The 19,299-nt window shown below is 46.3% G+C and overlaps 1 pseudogene; it reads right to left on the bottom strand.

Moving 5' to 3' along the window:
* Positions 1 to 897: 897 nt before the first annotated feature.
* On the bottom strand, positions 898 to 2,098 carry LOC101424320 (casein kinase II subunit alpha pseudogene; annotated as a pseudogene).
* Between the last annotated feature and the right edge of the window lie 17,201 nt (positions 2,099 to 19,299).

Genomic DNA, 19,299 nt, shown 5'->3' with positions numbered 1-19,299 from the left:
ATCTCAATGTAACTAAAACAGGTTTCCACTAGATTCACCAGGATAGCCCCACTAAAGCACTTTTGCAGTAAAGTGTAGACGTATATAAGTGACTAGAGGTACAGTACTCTTGTAGCTTGGGTCCTGCCTTCCTCTTTTCTTTCCTTCCTCCTTCCTTCCTGCCTCCCTTGAGAAGCTACATTTTGGTAATCTCTGGAGAAAAGCATGAGATACTACTTGCCACTCCCCCAAAGATCTGTGGACTTGTGGGGGAGCAGTGGTGGGAATGGGAAGAAATCTCCACCCAAAGGCAGTAGCCAGGATTGAGGTTGGTTGATCTTTGATCTTAAGTGATGAGGAACTGAATCTGGAAGGGGAGAAAAAAATTAGTCTGTGACATATTCCACCTGTAGGTAAATTTTCAGGGACTCCCCTGAGTTACGAAAAGTTCAAGTTAAAAAATAAAGAAAGGGCAGAGCAGATATGGCTCAAGTGATTGAACTTCCATCTTCCATATGGGAGGACCAGGGTTCGATCCCCAGGGCATCCTGGTAAAAGGTGAACCAGGCCCGCACAGTGAGCAATGCATCCAGATAATGAAGCAACAAAAGAGAGACGCAGGGGAGAGCCAAGGCGAGACACAACAGAAACCAGGAACCGAGGTGGTGTAAGTGACAGGGGATCTCTTTCCCACATCCACAGAAGATCACACAGCGAATGGACACAGACAGCAAAGCAGGGTGGGGGGAAGGGGGGAGAGAAAAAATAAATAAATGGAAAAAGAAAATCAGTCTATCAAAATTTTTTCAATGACTGAAGTACTATAAATCCGTAAGCAAGAAGTCAGACACAGTGCCTCTGAAGTGTTTCACTCCTCCCCACCAGGCCCAAGGAGAGGGCGGGCTCCCCCGCCTCTGTTCAGGCATCAGGAGCCAGAAGGGCTGCTACTGCCGAGCACCACTGGAGCTGGAACAGACATCCCAAGGGAGTTAGCAGCAGCAGTTAATGGTGAGCCTGCCAGAGGTACAAGGGGTGAAGGGGTTGGCACTGACAAAATCTCTGGCATCATACTGGTACTGCTGACAGGTGTACTGCCCCCCAAGCTAGATGAGCCCCTCCAAGCCTGATCCTTCACAACCATGTAGAAATAGGGGTACTCCATGGCCTGTCTTGCAGTAAGCAGTGACTGGTGGTCAGTATTGCAACACTTGTCCAGAACATCCAAGGCCTCAGGGCTGACAAGATGCTGGTTTTCATTGTGAACAAAGTATTCCCATTGCTTATGGGAGGGTATGCCCAAGATATTATTGAAATGTGAATCTAACATATCTAATTTATGTTTTATATTTGTCATATAGTCATATAAATCTTCTGTCCCCAGAACCTTGGCTATCCTCACCAATAGATCATAACTGTCCTGTCCATGGAAAAAAGCTCCTTCTGGAAGATCATGCTTGCCAGCATACAACCCGAAGTCTACATATCCAAACTATAATCATGCATCAATAATCTACAAGTAGCTCAACTTTGGAGTATCAGGAAGCAAGTCAGACATTATATTCTTGGCCAGGATGGTAAAACTTAGCCAAACCCCAATCTATTAGCTATCGCTCTCTGTGCTCATAATAAATCATGACATTATAGGCTTCACATCTCTGTGCATAATTCCCATGCTGTGACAATAATCCAGGGCCTTCAGAATCTAATACATGTAAAATCAAATACCATAGGTGGTTCCATCTGATACAATTGCTTGAAATCTGTGTTGTTTATGTGTTCAAACACCAAGGCAGAGGTTCATGATACGGGGTCTTTTACTATGTCTGCCAAAGTAACAATGTTGGGACCACCTTGAAAATTCTCCAAAATCTTTATTTCATGCTTGATTTTCTTCTCCTTTACAGCCTTGAGAATTTTAAATACAACTTTTTCATTATTTGTGGCTTTGATGGCTTCAAATACTTCACTGTATTTACCAGGGGCCCAGTTTTCCTACCAGTTGTTAGTCATCTTGATTTTCCCATTGTACCACATGTGACTTGTAATCCCAGTACTCCTGGGGTCTGTGTGTATTAACATCTGTGTAAATTCTGGCCCTGCTTGGCACGGGTCCTGACATGTCAGACAGGTTGGCGGACAAAGTTGGACTTGATGTTTGGAGATCTGGCAGCCACTGAGTTCTGAGGCAGCTGGGTGTAAGACTTTGTTTCAGATCTGTTTTTCAACAGTCTTTTTCAAAACTGTCAAGGTCATGAAAATCAAGGAATGACTGAGAAATCATGTCACAGTCTGGAGAAGACTAAGGAGACATGGCGATTCAATGCAATGTGGTATTCTGGATTGAATCCAAAAATGTCATCTCAATCTCATCATTTCAAAAGTCCCAAAATTCATCATTGAAATCAAGTGTGGATGAGGCTCTAGGAATAACCCATAAAGTACAACTCCTGGAGCACAATTCCTTTGGTGGAAATGGCAGCTGCAGTGGCCACTCTCCTCTCTCCTCACACAGACAATATAGCAGTGGCAAAGGAGGAAACACATGGCTTGGCCACCAGCCACAGGGACCAGACTGAGGTTCAAGAGGGTTTTATCCCACATATGCAAGGGTGGTTCAACATAAGAAAATCAATCAATTTAATGCACCACATTAACAAAACTAAGGGAAAAGCTCTATGTCATCTCCATTGATGCAAAAAAGGCATTTGACAAAATCCAACATCCTTTCTTGAAAAAAACACTTTGGAAAATAGGAATAGAAGGAAACTTCCTCTACATGATAAAGGGCATATAGGAAAAACACACATCTATTAATAATATCATACTTAATGGTGAAAGACTGAATGCTTTTCCTCTGAGATCTGGAATAAGACAAATATGTGACTGTTGTTATTCAACATTGTACTGGAAATTCTAGCCAGAGCAGTTAGGCAAGAAAATGAAATAAAATGCATCTAAATTGGAAAGGAAAAAGTATAAAACTTTCACTATTTGCAGATGACATGATCTTATATACAGAAAGTCCTGAAAAATTTATAACAAACACAGTGCTGTTTATTATACTCCAGAAATGTGCTACGAACACCACCATCCGTTTCCAAACCTTTACAATCAGCCTAAATAGAAATTCTGTACAAATTAAACATCAGCTCCCCATTCTCCAACTCCAATCTATTCCCTGGTAACCTATATTCTAGATTCTAACTTTATGAGTTTCCTTATTATATCAGTGAGATCATACAGAATTTGATCCTTTATGCCTGACTTGTTTCACCCAACATGATGTCTTTGAGATTCATCCATCTTGTAATTGTACCAGAACTTCATTGTTTTTTTTTAAAGATTTATTTATTTTTATTTATTTCTCTCCCTTTCTCCCCTGCCCCAGTTGTCGGTTCTCTGTGTCTATTTGCTGCATCTTCTTCTTTGTCCACTTCTGTTGTCGGCGGCAGCACGGGAATCTGTGTTTCTTTTTGTTGTGTCATCTTGTTGTGTCAGCTCTCCATGTGTGCAGTGCCATTCTTAGGCAGGCTGCACTTCCTTTCGCACTGGGTGGCTCTCCTTATGGGGTGCACTCCTTGCGCATGGGGCTCCCCTACGCGGGGGACACCCCTGCGTGGCAGGGCACTCCTTGTGCACATCAGCACTGCACATGGGCCAACTCCACATGGGTCAAGGAGGCTGGGGTTTGAACCGCAGACCTCCCATGTGGTAGATGGACGCCCTAATCACTGGGCCAAGTCCGCTTCCCTCATTGCTTTTTATGCTGAATAAATTCTATTGTGTGTATGTAAATCAGGTTTTGTCTATCCATTTCTCTCTTGATGGGCACTTGGGTTGCTTCCATCTTTTGGCAATTGTGAATAATGCTGCTATGAACATCAGTGTGCAAATATCTGTTCAAGTTCCTGATTTTCAATTCTCTTGGGTATATATTTAGAAGTGGGATGGCCAGGTCATATGGTAATTCTATACAAGTATTTTAGTTCGTGGATAGCTCAGTGACTCTTATCTTCCCTAAAATGCCTTTGTAAATACGTTCCCTTTGGGAATAGAGAAAACAGGATATTCAGGAAGCCAAGGACAGTAGGAGGAAATCTGAGCCCTCTCTCCCTAGCCCCACCATAGTTTGCTCAAAGAAAGACTGCCTGTGGATCAAAAGAAATCAGCGAGGGAAGCGGACTTGGCCCAATGGATAGGGCATCCGCCTACCACATGGGAGGTCCATGGTTCAAACCCGGGCCTCCTTGACCCATGTGGAGCTGGCCCATGTGCAGTGCTGATGTGCACAAGGAGTGCCCTACCACGCAGGGGTGTTCCCGTGTAGGGAAGCCCCACACACAAGGAGTGCACCCCGTAAGGAGAGCCGCCCAGCTGCCCAAGAATGGCGCCGCACACACGGAGAGCTGACACAACAAGATGACGCAACCAAAAGAAACACAGATTCCCAGTGCCGCTGATAAGGATGGGAGCCCTCACAGAGGAACACACAGCAAATGGACACAGAGAGCAGACAACTGGGGGATGGGAAGGGGAGAGAAATAAATAAAAAATAAATCTTTAAAAAAAAAAAAAAGAAGTCAGCGAGCCAGGCCTGCCACCAGCCTCACTCAGCTGCAGAGCTGAGTCAGCCTCTACCAGCAGCCATGGAGCAGCCCACAAGAGCTCTGCTCCTTGGGCTCTGCTGAAGCATTCTGAGGCTGGGGGGAAATGATAGCGAGTTACTGAGGATGGTGGAGCCCCAGCATGCAAGGAGCCTGGGCCCCTAAACAATTGCATGGAGAGCTGCCTCTCTCACTCTTCAGGAGCAAGAAACCAACGTCTATTGTGCTGAGCCATTACAGTTTTGGCTCCTTTTCTGTTACACAGCTTGGCCTACCCTAACTACTAATGAGAGTCACGATCCAAAACATAGTCTTTCACTCACTCCAGCCTTTAGGTGTGCCCAGAATCTCTCTGGCTCATTGTCTTGAGAGTGTCACCTGGGATCTTCAGCTGGTTTGGGAGGGGCTGGGCTGAGGAAGGAGAGCTGGGTGGTCTAACAGCTCCTTTTAAAGACTTGCAACTAATCTCCAGTTTTCAACCTCAACCTCACTTGCACCTCCCTCTCGGAAGGCCCTGATGTCTCGTTTTGAGATTTTCTGAGGATCCCCCGTTGTCAGCACAGGTTTCAGCTTTCTTCAATTTATTGGGTCAGCTACCAGTTATGCATTGACTTTCTGCTCCCTCCAAATTCCTTTTGCCACCTCCATTTGCTTGACTCCATTCTCTTTGTCCTTTGTGGATTTGTGCCTTTTTAAATCATTTTTATGTCCTTTTGTGGGTCTCAGGAAGAAGCAGAGGACACATGTGCATTCCCTCTATATGTTTAACCAGAATCCAGTTACTTCTTTGCACCCTGCAAATTCACTTCCACATTCCAGGGCCTGCATTGCAAGCGCTTGACAAATATTAATCAAACGAATGAACAAATTAATAAACCAGTGAATGAATGATTCAAAACTGACTTCTCGGTCAGTCTTTGCCCAGGAGTCACCTTCCCTGCTCGGGTCTTCCTTGTCTCATGTATGAATGAAAGGCTGGCTCATCCGACAGACTGTCACTGTGGGGTGTCAATGCAACTTGGTAATGATCAGCCACTTCCAAGGTCCCTAGAAACGTTGTTCTCCCTGTAATTTTTTTAAATGGACTTATTTTGGAATAGTTTTAGATATACTGAAAAGTTGCAAAGATAGTACAGAGAGTTCTCATATACCATTTGTCCAGATTCCCCTAATGTCAATATCCCATATGACTAGGAAATTAACATCCATACATTATTACCATGAACTAAACTTCAGACTTGTTTCAAAATCTTGCCAGTTTTTCACTAATGTGCCTTTTGTGCTCCAGAGTCCGATCCAGGATCCCACATTGCTTTTAGCTCCTGTACCCCTGAAAGGCCTGAATCATCTCACTGGCCAAAGGCATTGCCTCTGCTGGGAAGCCCACTGGTTTACCACCAGTGAAGTGCTTAGCAATGGGGCTGCCACCTCGTGCCTGGGACTATCCATGCACCACAGATCCCTCAGGCCAAGAAGTGAGCGATTCCATTACAAAACCTTCTCTCCCCACCTACTGTCTCAGACCATTCCAGAACCAACTGGCTGGAAGCAGACACTAAAACAGAGGGTAGAGGTAGATTCATTGGAATTAATGCCTGTGAAAAACAAGGGGAGAGAGCAGGAGGAGACAGGGCAAGCCTGTGGACAGGTGGATGGGGCTGACACCTGGGAGTGGAGAGGGGGCGAGGAGGACTGGGCAGGAAAAGCCTCAGACTGGGTTGCAGCGATGAGAGTCTCTGCCGGGTTGACTGGGAGCCCTGCAGCAAAGAGTGCCACCGAGGGAAGCAGATTTGGCTCAACTGATAGGGCATCTGCCTACCACATGGGAGGTCCAGGGTTCAACCCAGGGCCTCCTGGCCAATGTGGTGAGCTGGTCCACGCACAGTGCTGATGCATGTGAGGACTGCCGTGCCATGTATGGGTGTCCCCCGCATAGGGGAGCCCCACGTGCAAGGAGTGTGCTCTGTAAGGAGAGTCACCCAGAGCAAAAGAACGTGCAGCTGGGAAACGGACTTTGGCCCAGTGGTTAGGGCGTCCGTCTACCATATGGGAGGTCCGCGGTTCAAACCCCGGGCCTCCTTGACCCGTGTGGAGCTGGCCATGCGCAGTGCTGATGCGCGCAAGGAGTGCTGTGCCACGCAAGGGTGTCCCCCGCGTGGGGGAGCCCCACGCGCAAGGAGTGCGCCCGTGAGGAAAGCCGCCCAGCGTGAAAAGAAAGAGCAGCCTGCCCAGGAATGGCGCCGCCCACACTTCCCGTGCCGCTGACGACAACAGAAGCGGACAAAGAAACAAGACGCAGCAAATAGACACCAAGAACAGACAACCAGGGGAGGGGGGGAATTAAATAAATAAATAAATCTTTAAAAAAAAAAAAAAAAAAAGAACGTGCAGCCTGCCCAAGAATGGCGCTGCACACATGGAGAGCTGATGCAGCAAGATAATGCAACAAAAGAGACACAGATTCCCAGTGCCGCTGATAAGACTGCAAGCGGACACAGAAGAACACACAGCGAATGGACAGAGAGCAGGCAACAGGGGGAGGGGGGAAGGGGAGAGAAATACATAAAATATAAATCTTTAAAAAAAAAAGAGTGCCACCAAGGAGTTCCACACTGGGCAGGAAAGGCCAGACCTCTGTGGGGCTCGGTCGCCGGCTGGGGGCTGCCCGGGAACTGCGGCAGATTGAAGGTGCCACAGCTGGTGGCTGTCGGCTAACCGCACTCCTCCCAGCTGAGCCGCAAGTTCTTCTAGAAGGGGGATGCCAGCGCACCTCCAGGGTCTTTAATAAGCAAAGGGCTCTAAGTGTGGTGGACCTGCCATCTGCATGGCCACTTGCCTAACCCCTAAAACTGACTCTTAGGCTCTGACCATACTATAGCATGAATGAACTTTGCGAACATTATGCTGAGTGAAATAAGCCAGACACAAAAGGACAAATGTAGGATTCCACTCACATGAAATATCTAGAATAAGCGCATTCGTAAAGACAGAATATAGATTAGAGGTTACCAGGAGCTAGGGAAAGGGGAAATGGGGAGTTATTGTTTAATAGGTACAGAATTTCTGTTTGGAGTGATGAAAAAGTTTGGTAACAGATAATGGTGATAGTTTTTGCACAACATTGTGAATATGCCTAATCCACTGACTTGCATTCATTAAAAAATGGTTAAAATGGCACAGTTCGTGTTATATATATGTTGCCACAGTAAAAGAGCACATGCATGAAACCTGTCTTTTATTTTCATAGGGAGATCACAAAGGCTTTGATTTGAGGAGGAAGAGCTCTGGTGAATGGTTAGTCTTTGGCATTCAGCGGGGTGGAGCTACTGCTGCAGCCTGGCTTTGATTTGAAACAAAAATCCTCTCCCAACATGGATCCCACCGAGTCCTCATCCTATCTGAGATGCTGTGATGGAAGTCATGTCCCGGCTGACGTTCACTGACTGTGCCCATGTAACGACTGCTCCACCCCCACCTGTCTCCACTCCCCCACACACCTGATTTGCATCCACCTCAGCTCTCAGTCACATCCTAGGCCACACAACTTCCATCAGGACTAAAACGATGGTGAAAAGGAGCACTGGCTTGGCTCCCAGACTTAGGCCTTAGGTGAAACCCTCCCCAGTGTGGGGCCCCACCGCTCCCTGTACCTGCCTTCCTGCCCTCACCCTGGCAGCCACATGGGGAGCTTGTGACCTGCACCTGCTGCAGGCCGTTAGACCAGACTTGGCCCTACAAGAACAAACAGGACTGGGCTCCCTTGCTCAGGAATTTGAACTAAGAAATACCGAGAGAATGAGGCACTCGGTTGGAAAGGCATGGTTTAAGAAGGCCAAGCCAGGCCATGTGCACGCCAGAGTTAAGACACAGGAAAAGAGAAGGGAAACCAGAGGAAGTGAGGAAGCACATTGGCAACAGGAGAGAGGAAACAGCAAAGGAGTGTTAACAGCGTCAGTGTAGGGCACCACGGGTAGCACCATGAATTTGGACTGCAGTGGCCCCTGCAGCCCCTTGGGATGCCAGGTCAGTCCCTGGGGCCTGGCTGCACCAGGCTTCTCTTCTTGGAGTAAACACTGCCCTGAGGACCTAGCAAGAGGCCTCTGCTCCAACCTCCCTGACGCAGGGCACCTCCTACACCTGGGAATGCTTTCCTTGAAATTAGAAAATTTCTGAGCCCCACTCTGGTTGCTGAGTCTGGCCAGGAATGGCAGTGTTGTCCAGGTGGGGTGTCCCAAGCTAGACTGGGGTCCCTTAAAATACTCTCCAACCCTCTACAAACAGCATGTGGGGTTGGGTTGACCAGATGCCCCAAAGAGCCCCAGGCCCATACTGAGCCTTGTGGCTGCTCTCTGGTTCCAGAAGGATAACCTGGTAAATGAATTGGTCACATTGTCCAGTGTGGTCTTTCCTTTGCTGGGTCACCGAGAAGTGAGCCATCAGAATGGTACTGTCCTGCTGACTTCAAGTGACCATTTATATAAACAGGGGTCCTGCAAAAAGTATCTACTCAGGATCCCAAACATCCTGAGGATGACCCCCTTGGAATTCTCAGAATCACTGTCACTCTTTTTTTTTTTTTAGATTTATTTATTTATTTGTTTCTCTCCCCTTCTCCGCCCTCCCCCTCCCCACCCCAGTTGTCTATTCTCTGTGTCTATTTGCTGCGTTGTCTTTGTCCGTTTCTGCTGTTGTCAGCAGCATGGGAATCTGTGTTTCTTTTTTGTTGTTGTTGCGTCATCTTGCTGTGTCAGCTCTCCATGTGGGCGGCACCATTCCTGGGCAGGCTGCACTTTCTTTCGCGCTAGGTGGCTCTCCTTATGGGGTGCACTCCTTGCGCGTGGGGCTCCCCTACGCGGGGGACACACCTGCATGACACAGCACTCCTTACGCGCATCAGCACTACGCATGGGCCAGCTCCACACGGGTCAAGGAGGCCCGGGGTTTGAACCGCAGACCTCCCATGTGGTAGACGGACGCCCTAACCACTGAGCCAAGTCCACTTCCCCCTGTCACTCTTATTGGTCACTCTTATGTATTCTTATGACACATGACCCACAGCTGTGGGTCCCTAAGGAAGGCCCTGTTCCTGAATATTTCTCACAAATATCTTCGGTGGAGTCAGGCCTTGGGGTCCTCCTCTCTGACAGGGGGGGCTGGAGTCGAAGCCTTCGAAGGCACCTCCTGCATTCTGGACTACAGTCCTCACTCTGCTTGCTGCTCAGGGCCCACTTCCCCCAACAACAACACACACACAGAGGATTCGGCACCATGCCTGCCTTGGGGAGGTTTCTTTGGAATTCCTGCAGGAGCAGCCCAGCAGCTACAAAACCAAGTGGTACCAAAAGAGAGTCAACATTTGGTCAGGCTGGGGCTGTTTCCAGCCCTTTGGGGGTGGTGGGTGGTGTGCAGTCCCATCCCCTCTGCTGCGGGCTGTCTGTGCTGGCTCTGCTGGCCCTTTCCATGATGAGCCGCTTGAGCTGCAGTGAACTGCGCACACCAGGAAAACTCCAGGTGAAAGCCAGTTGCTGTCTGCAGGTCTGCAGGGCCCAGATGCAGAGCAGGGGACAGGGTGGTTTTCACTAGTGCTCTTCATCCTGTTACCATTTAGCAAAGAAGGTCCATTCCAGGGCCAATCCACCCTCCTCCCCATCCTCAGTGATCAAGTGAGAATAGTAAATATTAGAGTTGAAGCAGCACCTCAGAGTTCCCCCAAATGGCCACCTTCAGGCAAAAGTCTTGGTTGCAGAAATCAGAAACTAACTCTGGCTGGCTTACACAGAAGAGAGATTTATCCAAAGGACTGCGGATACTGACAGGGAGGTCTGGAAAGCAAGACAATCACCTCCAGTCCCACTGGCGAGGACCCCACAGGGCCTCCAGGCCCTACGGTGGGCACCCGGGACCCATTGGCCCTGGACTCCAGACACAGGCGCCAGCACTGCTGTCCTCTTGCTTCAGAACACTGTCCAGTGCGGTCCCTGCCTCGTTGCTTCACCAGCCCTCAAGTCAAAGACTGGAGCTCCTGACTTAAAGATCCTGGCACCGGTCCCAACAAGGGAGATGGAAAGGTGAGTTTCTGACATTTTCCTCTTCTCTGGTGGGAGGCAGAACCAAGCCTTGTAAGGTGGGGCTTCAGAGGTTGGCAGTCGAGAAGAGAGGCAAGTATCCACTGCAGCAAGATGGTTCCCATTCTAGAGAGGAAGTCATCGAGTCTCGGGAGGGGGGAAGCAAATGAGTCAGCCCAAAATTTGTTCTCCCCTCCCCAACATCCATGCCACTCTGGCTCACAGCGTTCACTTCTAAAGCCCGCCCAGGAAGCGCTGAGCATCTGTGCTGCCAAATGCTGGCTCCCATGCCAAAACATGACAAAAAACAAAGCGAAATGAATTATTGCTTAATAGCACTTGGCAAGGGGGAGAACAAGGTCGGATTTTTCTGACACTTGATTAAACTGGGGTAGGGATCTGGATCTAATAGTTTAGGGCTGGTGGACACATTCAGCACTCAGATGCACCTAGGTTTATCCTCTATAGGGTCATGATTCCATTTGTTTCTTGAACCCAAACCATATTCCTATTATAATTAAAACTTTGTAGTATCTTAATTCCCCCCACCCCACCCTGCTTGTGTGTGTGTGTGTGTGTGTGTGTGTGTGTAATAAAAAATCTGCTGGAGAGACTTAACAGCAGCTTGGAGATAGCCAAAGTGAGTCAGTGAATTTGAAGATAGATCACATTAAAGGATCTCATCCAAAGAACAGAGAAAGAAAAAAAAGGTTAATTCTCCCTTTAATAATCGCAGAAGTAAAAACCATTCAGTTGGAAAATCTGTCTTTGACAATAACCTCTGAGAGTTTAACCTAGGAAAATTTTGTAGGCATATTTTCAAGACTATTAATATGTAAAATAAATTGCCTTCCACTGGCAATGAATGAGAATGATTTTTTATTGCTAAATTTGACAGATAAAAACTGATTATTCATTGATTTAATTTGTTTGTCTTTAGTTATTGGTGAAAAACATTTTGCATGCTTTTTTACTGTATTTATTATTTTATGAATATATATTCTTGTCTCAGCCATTTTTCCATGGTCATATTCATCTTTAAAAATATTCATTGGAAAGAACTCTTTATATAGAAAGTCCCTCAACTATGTGGCTATACCATATGATGCAAATATTTTTCTTTGTTTGTTTGTCTTCAAAGTTTTCTTCCTGGTATTTTTATGTAGCCTAATATGTCCTTTATGGTTCCTGCCTTTGGGATAAAAAGTTTGTTTAAAATACCAAAAATAAAGAATAATGAAGACAATTTTACTATGTATCAGCTGTGCACACTTGGTCAAGACACACAACCTCTCTGAACTGGTTTCCTGATTCGTAAAATGAAAGTAACTGACCTCATATGGCTGCTGTGGGTGTAAAATGAGAGACTGTATATGAACTTACTGTGCAAACAGCCGAAACTTTTTTCATGATGTTTCTAATTGCACCATGCAGGAATTCTGAGGCCTAAGAACAAAGTACCATGGATTACATACCTTGCAATTTTATTAAGTCAAAAATGCCAAATCCTAGGTCCACAGTTTCCTTTCCTTTTCTTGACCAATTAAGGAGGTGCCGCAAGTCTGACCTGGAGCCAGTCCTCCCTGGTTTCCTGCCCACTTCCTCCTGCAGCCTGGGCATGCGCCATCTTATTTCATCTTCACAGCTTTGAGAAGCTGGTATTATCATCATCCCCAGTCTGTGGTCAAAGAAAGGTCTTAGTGAGGCTTTTTCAGTGTCTGGAGGGCAGTGAGGAGCGAGGCAGGGCTTTCAGCTCAGATGGGAATCACTCAGGCCTGGGGGAAGAGGACAGCTCGGAGGGGAGGGGGGTGCGGGAGGCGGCACAGGGAGGCTGACGGTGTCAGCCATGGCGGAGGAGAGGGAATGAAGGAAGACTGACCTGAGATCTGGAGGTGGTGGAATCAGTAGGTCCTGGTGAACGGATGAGGCAGCGGGAGAAGTTGAAGGCAATGCCCAGGTTTCTGACATGCGACACTGGGAAGGGCGTGGAGCTACCAACAAACACAAGTTTCTCTTTTACTGCTAAGCATCAGGCATCCAGAAGGTACTTCTGTTAGCCTTTTTCTGTGGGAACTCAGGTTAACTCAAGGATCAAGCAAAACTGACAACTGCTGCCTATCGGGGTGGGGAGTGTTGGGGTTGGGGGACCTCGATGTCTAGCCCGCCCTCGTGCTTGCGCCCATCTCTGAGCTCTGGTACAGAAGGTGTTCTTTTATATTCATTTGTAAATATCCCTTGTGCACCACCTATGTGCCAGCAGCTCCACGTGCTCTGTGTGGAGACTACAGTGGTGATGGAGCCAGATGCACCCCCTGCTGTCTGGGACTAGGGATACTGACATCGGCAGAGTTCTGGGCAGGCAGGGTTCTGGGCAGCCGGGAAAGCAAACCTAAGCTGAGACCAAAGAGATGCATTGGCAGAGTCCCACGGCAGGGGAGGGGATGATGAGTGAGAAGCACTCACCGTGGCAGGAGCTTTGAGCACGGAGGGAGCGTCCCAAGATGACCCTGGAAAGGCAAGCAGGGATCAGATCATGAAGCCCTTGTGAGTCCAGTTAAGGAGGTTGGACGGTACCCCAGGCCAGGACAAGGATGAGGTGAGCGAGGTGAGTGTAGTGCCTCAAATGCAAAATGTAAGGAAATGCTCATCTCGAGGTTGTGAAAGGCGGAGCACTGCTTTCTCCTAAGGACAATGGGAAGCCATTTAGGGATTTTATGCAGGAAAGGGACAGGATCAGATCTGAGTTTTCAAAAGGTTATTCTGTTTAGAGAGAAGCACCCAGGAGTCCCAACTGTTTGTAATATTTACTTCTTAAGGTGGAAGGAAGATTCATTGGTGTTGACCTTTTAGTGTTTCTGAAATAATTCATGATTAAAAGAGATAGATAGGGAAGCGATGTGGCTCAAGTGATAGGGCTTCTGCTTACCATATGGGAGGAACTGGGTTTGATCCCTGGGGCCTCCTGGTGAAAAAGAAGAAGAGAAAGTGTGCCTGCATGGAGAGCCAGTGCCCACATGGTGAGCCAGTGCCCATGTAAGTGAGTCACACAGCAAGGTGATGACACAACAGAAGAGAGACAAAGGGAAGAGTCAAGGTGAAGCACAGGAGAAACCAGCAAATGAGGTGGCACAATTGACAGGGAACCTCACTCCACATCAGAGGTCCCCAGGATCAAATCCCAGTGAATCCTAGAGGAGAAAAAGTGAAAAAGAGAAGACAAAAAGGAATAGATACAGAAGATCACACAGCAAATGGACACAGATAGCAAAAACAGCAGGGTGGGGGGAGGAGAAGGGGAAGGGGGAAAAATAAAAACATCTCTAAAAAGAAAAAGAGATAGATGATAGATAGATGATAGATGGTAGAGAGATAGAGAGATCCATCACTCTGACTGTTGAGTGGAAAATAAACCAGAGGATGTAAGAATGGATGCAAGTAAACCTGTCTGAGGCCATGGTCACAGTTCAGGTGAGTGTTGATGGTGGCTGGAAATAGAGAGATGGGTATGAAGTGGAGAGAAGTGGGGGAAATGACAGAAGCTGGTGATTGTGCGATGGGGTGGGAGGCAAAGATGATACCCAGTAATTGAGTTGGGAGGATGGTGGTGACCATGAAGAAGAACAAATTTATAGAAAAAGGATGGGAAGTCTAGGTTCAGAGCCTCTGGGATGGAGGTGGCGATGTCTATCTCATTGGACACGTGGGAGAGATGTGGGCAGGAGACAGAGATGTGGGAATCACCAACACATGGATGTGCTTGAAGCCATGGAGTGGATAGGATTGCTGAGGATAGGACCTCGGGCATAGTCCACAAGCTTCAGCATTGAGGGGCTACGTAAGAAAGAGGAGCCTGAGCAGGAGACCAAGACTGCACAGAACTGCAGGGAAGTGGGGGAAAACCAAGGGAATGCTAGTGCCATAGGCATTAGAGAATTTCAAGATAGTGCGGGTGACTGATAATGCCACAAGTTGCCAGGACTTCATGAAATAGCCTACCACATTTTAGAGACTGTTCTATGTCCCACTGCCACTGATTTCTAATGCCTCCTCCTCTAATCCACCCTATCCAAATTCTAACCTTCCATCATGCTATAGCTCAAACACCTGCTTTCCAGATGAGTCTAGCTGGTGTACCTATTGTCTGAATATTTAGGAGCATTTACTGTTTGAAATATCTCTCCTAACCCTTAATTCTAAATTATCTTGCATTATTCCCCTGACACTTTCATAGCTAGATTGTAAATTCTTTAGGGTAGGGAGTGTGATCACCTCTACCATACTTCCGGAGTAATAAGATACCTCCACTCCTTCTCCATCTATATTTGCTGCATGAGAAACACCACCTGTGGGCAATGATTTCTGTGTCATTCCAAGTTTGGCCAGTAGGCTGCACTCCAGAAAGGAGATATTCAGAAACTCTCGCCTTCTCATGGGATCCAAAAACCGGCAGCCTCAGTTTAAAGGGTGGTAACAAGCCATCCTCCAAAAACTCTGCTAGGGATGGCCTCTTCCAAACCCCCAAACTGCTTCGCTTCTTCCTCCCCCCAAGACCCCTAGGATGACACTCGAGGTGTGAGGACACCTGATAAGTCCCTCTTCCCAGCCTTGTCATATACATCTGGAGTTCCAGGATAAAGGGCTAGAAAGGACCTCATTTAACCCATTCACATGATTTTTTAAAAAATTATTGTGACATCTTTTTTTTTAAAAGATTTTATTTATTTATTTATTTCTCTCCCCTTCCCCCACCTCCATCCGTTGTCTGTTCTCTGTGTCTATTTGCTGCACCTTCTTCTTTGTCCGCTTCTGTTGTTGTCAGTGGCACAGGAATCTGTGTTTCTTTTTGTTGCATCATCTTGTTGTGTCAGCTCTCCGTGTGTACGGCACCATTCCTGGGCAGGCTGCACTTTCTTTCGCGCTGGGAGGCTCTCCTTACGGGGCGCACTCCTTGTGCGTGGGGCTCCCCCACGCGGGGACACCCCTGCGTGGCACAGCACTCCTTGCGCGCATCAGCACTGCACATGGGCCAGCTCCACACAGGTCAAGGAGGCCCGGGATTTGAACCGCGGACCTCCCATGTGGTAGACAGACGCCCTAACCACCTGGCCAAGTCCGCCGCCTGTGACAACATCTATACAACACAAAATTCCCCATTTTAATCAGTTTCATGTGTATAGTTTGATGATATTACATTCACAATAATATTCTCCCATCACCATAATCCATTACCAAAAACTTTTACCACCTCCAACAGAAGTCCTGTCTGTACCTATTAAGCAATAATTCTCCATCCTCTCCCTGTTCCCCTGGTCACCTGTAAGCTACTTTCTTTCTCTATGAATTTCCATCTTCTAGGTATTTCATATAAGTGGGATCATCCAATATTTGTCCTTCTGGCTTATTTCACTCAGCATAATGTCTTCAAGTTTCATCCATGTTGTAGCATATATCATAGCTTCATTTCTTTTATGGCTGAATAATATTCCACAGTATATTTATACAACAGTTTCATCCAGTTGATGGACACTTGGGCTGCTTCCAAATTTTTACTATTGTGAATAATGCTACTCTGAATATTGGTGTACAGATATCTGTTTGAGCTCTTTATTTCAATTGTTTTGTGTATATGCCAAGAAATGGATTTGCAGGGTCATATAGTAGTTCTATACTTTCTGAGGAACCAAACTGATTTCCACAGTGGTGGTACCATTTTACAAAGTCGCCAGCAATGTTAAGGGTTTCTATTTCTCTGAATCCTTGCCAATGCTTATTATTTTCTGAGTTGTTGTTTTGTTTTAATAATAGCCATCCTAGTGAGTTTGAAGTGGCTTCTCATCGTAATGGGTTTTGATTGCATTTCCCTAATGGCTAATGATGTTGAACATCTTTTCATGTGCTTAGTCACCATTTGCATATCTTCTTTAGAGAAATGTCTATTCAAGGTTCTGTCTCTCTCTCCCCCCTGGGGCTCCAGCTTAAGACTTCAGCGTCAAATTCCAACATCAAAACTTCAACATTAAGAACCTCAACTCTGTCCTTTGCCATGCCCTTTATCTGTGAGTCCCCACCCACCAAGGTCTGGGACTCAATGCTCTAATGACATGACCCAATCAAAGCCCCAATCATAATTCAATCATGCCTAGGTACAGACCAGATCATAAACATAATCCAGTATCTATTTTTGGAATTTATAACCATATCAAACTGTACACTCTACCCTCTGAATTCCAAAAAGATAATACAATATTCAAAAAAAAAAAAAACCTTAAATCAGTAACAATGCAAGTACTAAATCATATCACAATCAGTTTAAAGAAATACAGTTTGTCTTGGGGCAAAGTCCTGTCTGCTCTAGACCTCTGAAACTTACAAAACAATTCATCTACTTCCAATACACAAATGGACAGACAAAGGATAAACATTTTCATTACAATAAGGAGAAATTGGGAGGGAAATATGAGTCATGGGTCCTCTACAATTCAGTAAACCTGCAGGGCATCCTCCATTCAATTTCAGTCTAAGAGTCATTCTTAAGATAATGGTTTCTTCTCCTTTGGGCCATATGGAGACCCACCCTTTTCACTGGCTTGCCCAATGGACATTTTCTTGGTTCCACCCTCATCAACCCTCCAAGAGTTGGGGTGATTGCCACACCTTACCCAATCTTTGGGTTAGAATCTTAAGCCCCCTAGTACAGTGATATGAAGACAACATTCCCCCTAACCTTTGGCATATAGACTCAATCCTCTCAGAGCAATGAGTTGACCACCTGGTCTTCCCTAACCTTTGGCATACAGGCTCAACCCTCTCAGACCTGTGGGGCGCTGACCTTAACCCTGGGGCAGCAAAACTCTCCCAGAACATTGGACAGGAACATCCATCCTCTTCAACTGCTGGGGCAAACTTACCCTCTCTGTACATATGGGTGGGGTTCCTCTCTTGGCCCAAGGTGATGTCCTAATTCCATATCTTAGCTTCCATGGTTTTCCTCATAAAGATGTTTCTCCTTCAATCTCCTTTCCATGTCCTTTTTATCCTGGGCTGACAGTAGTTTTGTTCATACAGCTCTCTCAAAAACCTTGTTGGGAGTAGCATGCAGGAAGCAAGGGTCCAAGTCATTAGACAGTAAGACTTTCTATAAGTCTTTCTGAGATAACTGCATCTTCAATCCTGATTTACAAGTTCCAAGTTTAATTAAATCTACCAATGGGGCATTTTCATCTGGGAGATTGATTTCCAGAGACTTGGAACTTCCAGGATCAGTTTCTGTTTCCTTTGTGCCTAACAGTTCAGTCTTCAGCTTATCTCTCTTATCTATCATTTTGCCATAAGCTGCAAGCAGGAGCCAAGTTCATGTTCCTGGTTTACTTTGGAAATTTCTTCAGGTAAATGCCCAAGCTCACCATTTTCAAATTTTGCCTTCCATAAAACACCAGGAGTAAATTTTGCTAAGTTCTCTACAACTTTAAAACATGGATCACCTTTCCTTCAGTTTCCAATAATAGTTTTGAAGCAGGCTAGTAAGATACGGAATTACTCGACAGATCTGGAACCTGGCAGAAAGTCCACGTGGACATCAGTAACCCCCAAGATGGCTGCTGAAAGACCCCCACCCCTAAGATTCTGCTATCCAGAACAAAAATTTCTTCTGGGAGCAAGGAAAAGCCCCAGATATTCCCCAAGGCATTTATCATTGGGTCCTCACTGGGGGATTGATGGGTGGGGTAATCAATCAAAACAGCAAACAGCTGGAACCCTTCCCTGCCATTAGCAAAGTGGTGGAATAATTAACAGTTTAAAAGCTAGACACAGGCCTGAGTGTATGTGCGTGCTCCACCTTCTCACCTCTGGACCCGTTCCTGCCCTCTGTGCGCCACTCTCACCATTTTTCCTCTGCCATGTAACCACGCAAATAAACCTGGGGATTTATAACCCATAATGGGAAATTGTAGCCTGCAAATCAGCCCTCTTTATCGCTTCTCAGCCCCTTCCTCTCTACCTGGGACCCTTGATCTGTTATTTTCTCCCATTTTTCTTCCCTCCCTACTGGAATAAATTACTGGCCTAAATCACCTGACATGCTCTTGAAATTCATTTTTCCAGCATAGTCAAAGAACCTAAATGAAATCTGGTAACAGTTTCATCATTTACTTCTAAGGTATCATAAAAAGTCTCTTTAGCATCCATATTGCTATCAACAGTCTCTTCAAAGCACTGTAGGTCTTTTCTTCCAGCTTCTCACAATTCCTCCAAAAATTACCCCTTACCCATTTATAAGACCATTCCAACATTTTGGTAATTGCAAAAGCACTTCCCCACTCCTTGGTATGAAATTCTTTATTAGTCAGCCAAGGGGGTGCTGATGCAAAATACCAGAAATTGATTGGTTTTTATAAAGGATATTTACTTGGCGTAGGAGCTTGCAGATATCAGGCCATAAAGCATAAGTTACTTCCCTCACCAAAGTCTATTTCCAATTGTTGGAGCAAGATGGCTGCTGATGTCTGCAAGGGTTCAGGCTTCATGGGTTCCTCTGGGCTCAGCTCCTGTTTTCTCTGCAAGGTCAGCTGTAGACTATCAGGTGAATGGCTCTGTCTCTCTACCCAGGGCTCCAGCTTAAGACTTCAGCATCAAACTCCAACATCAAAACT

The sequence above is a fragment of the Dasypus novemcinctus genome, chromosome 5, assembly GCF_030445035.2.
Source record: "Dasypus novemcinctus isolate mDasNov1 chromosome 5, mDasNov1.1.hap2, whole genome shotgun sequence".
Lineage (NCBI taxonomy): Eukaryota > Metazoa > Chordata > Mammalia > Cingulata > Dasypodidae > Dasypus > Dasypus novemcinctus.
Note: the sequence above shows the minus strand (reverse complement) of the source record. Positions and strands in the feature narration are given on the sequence as shown.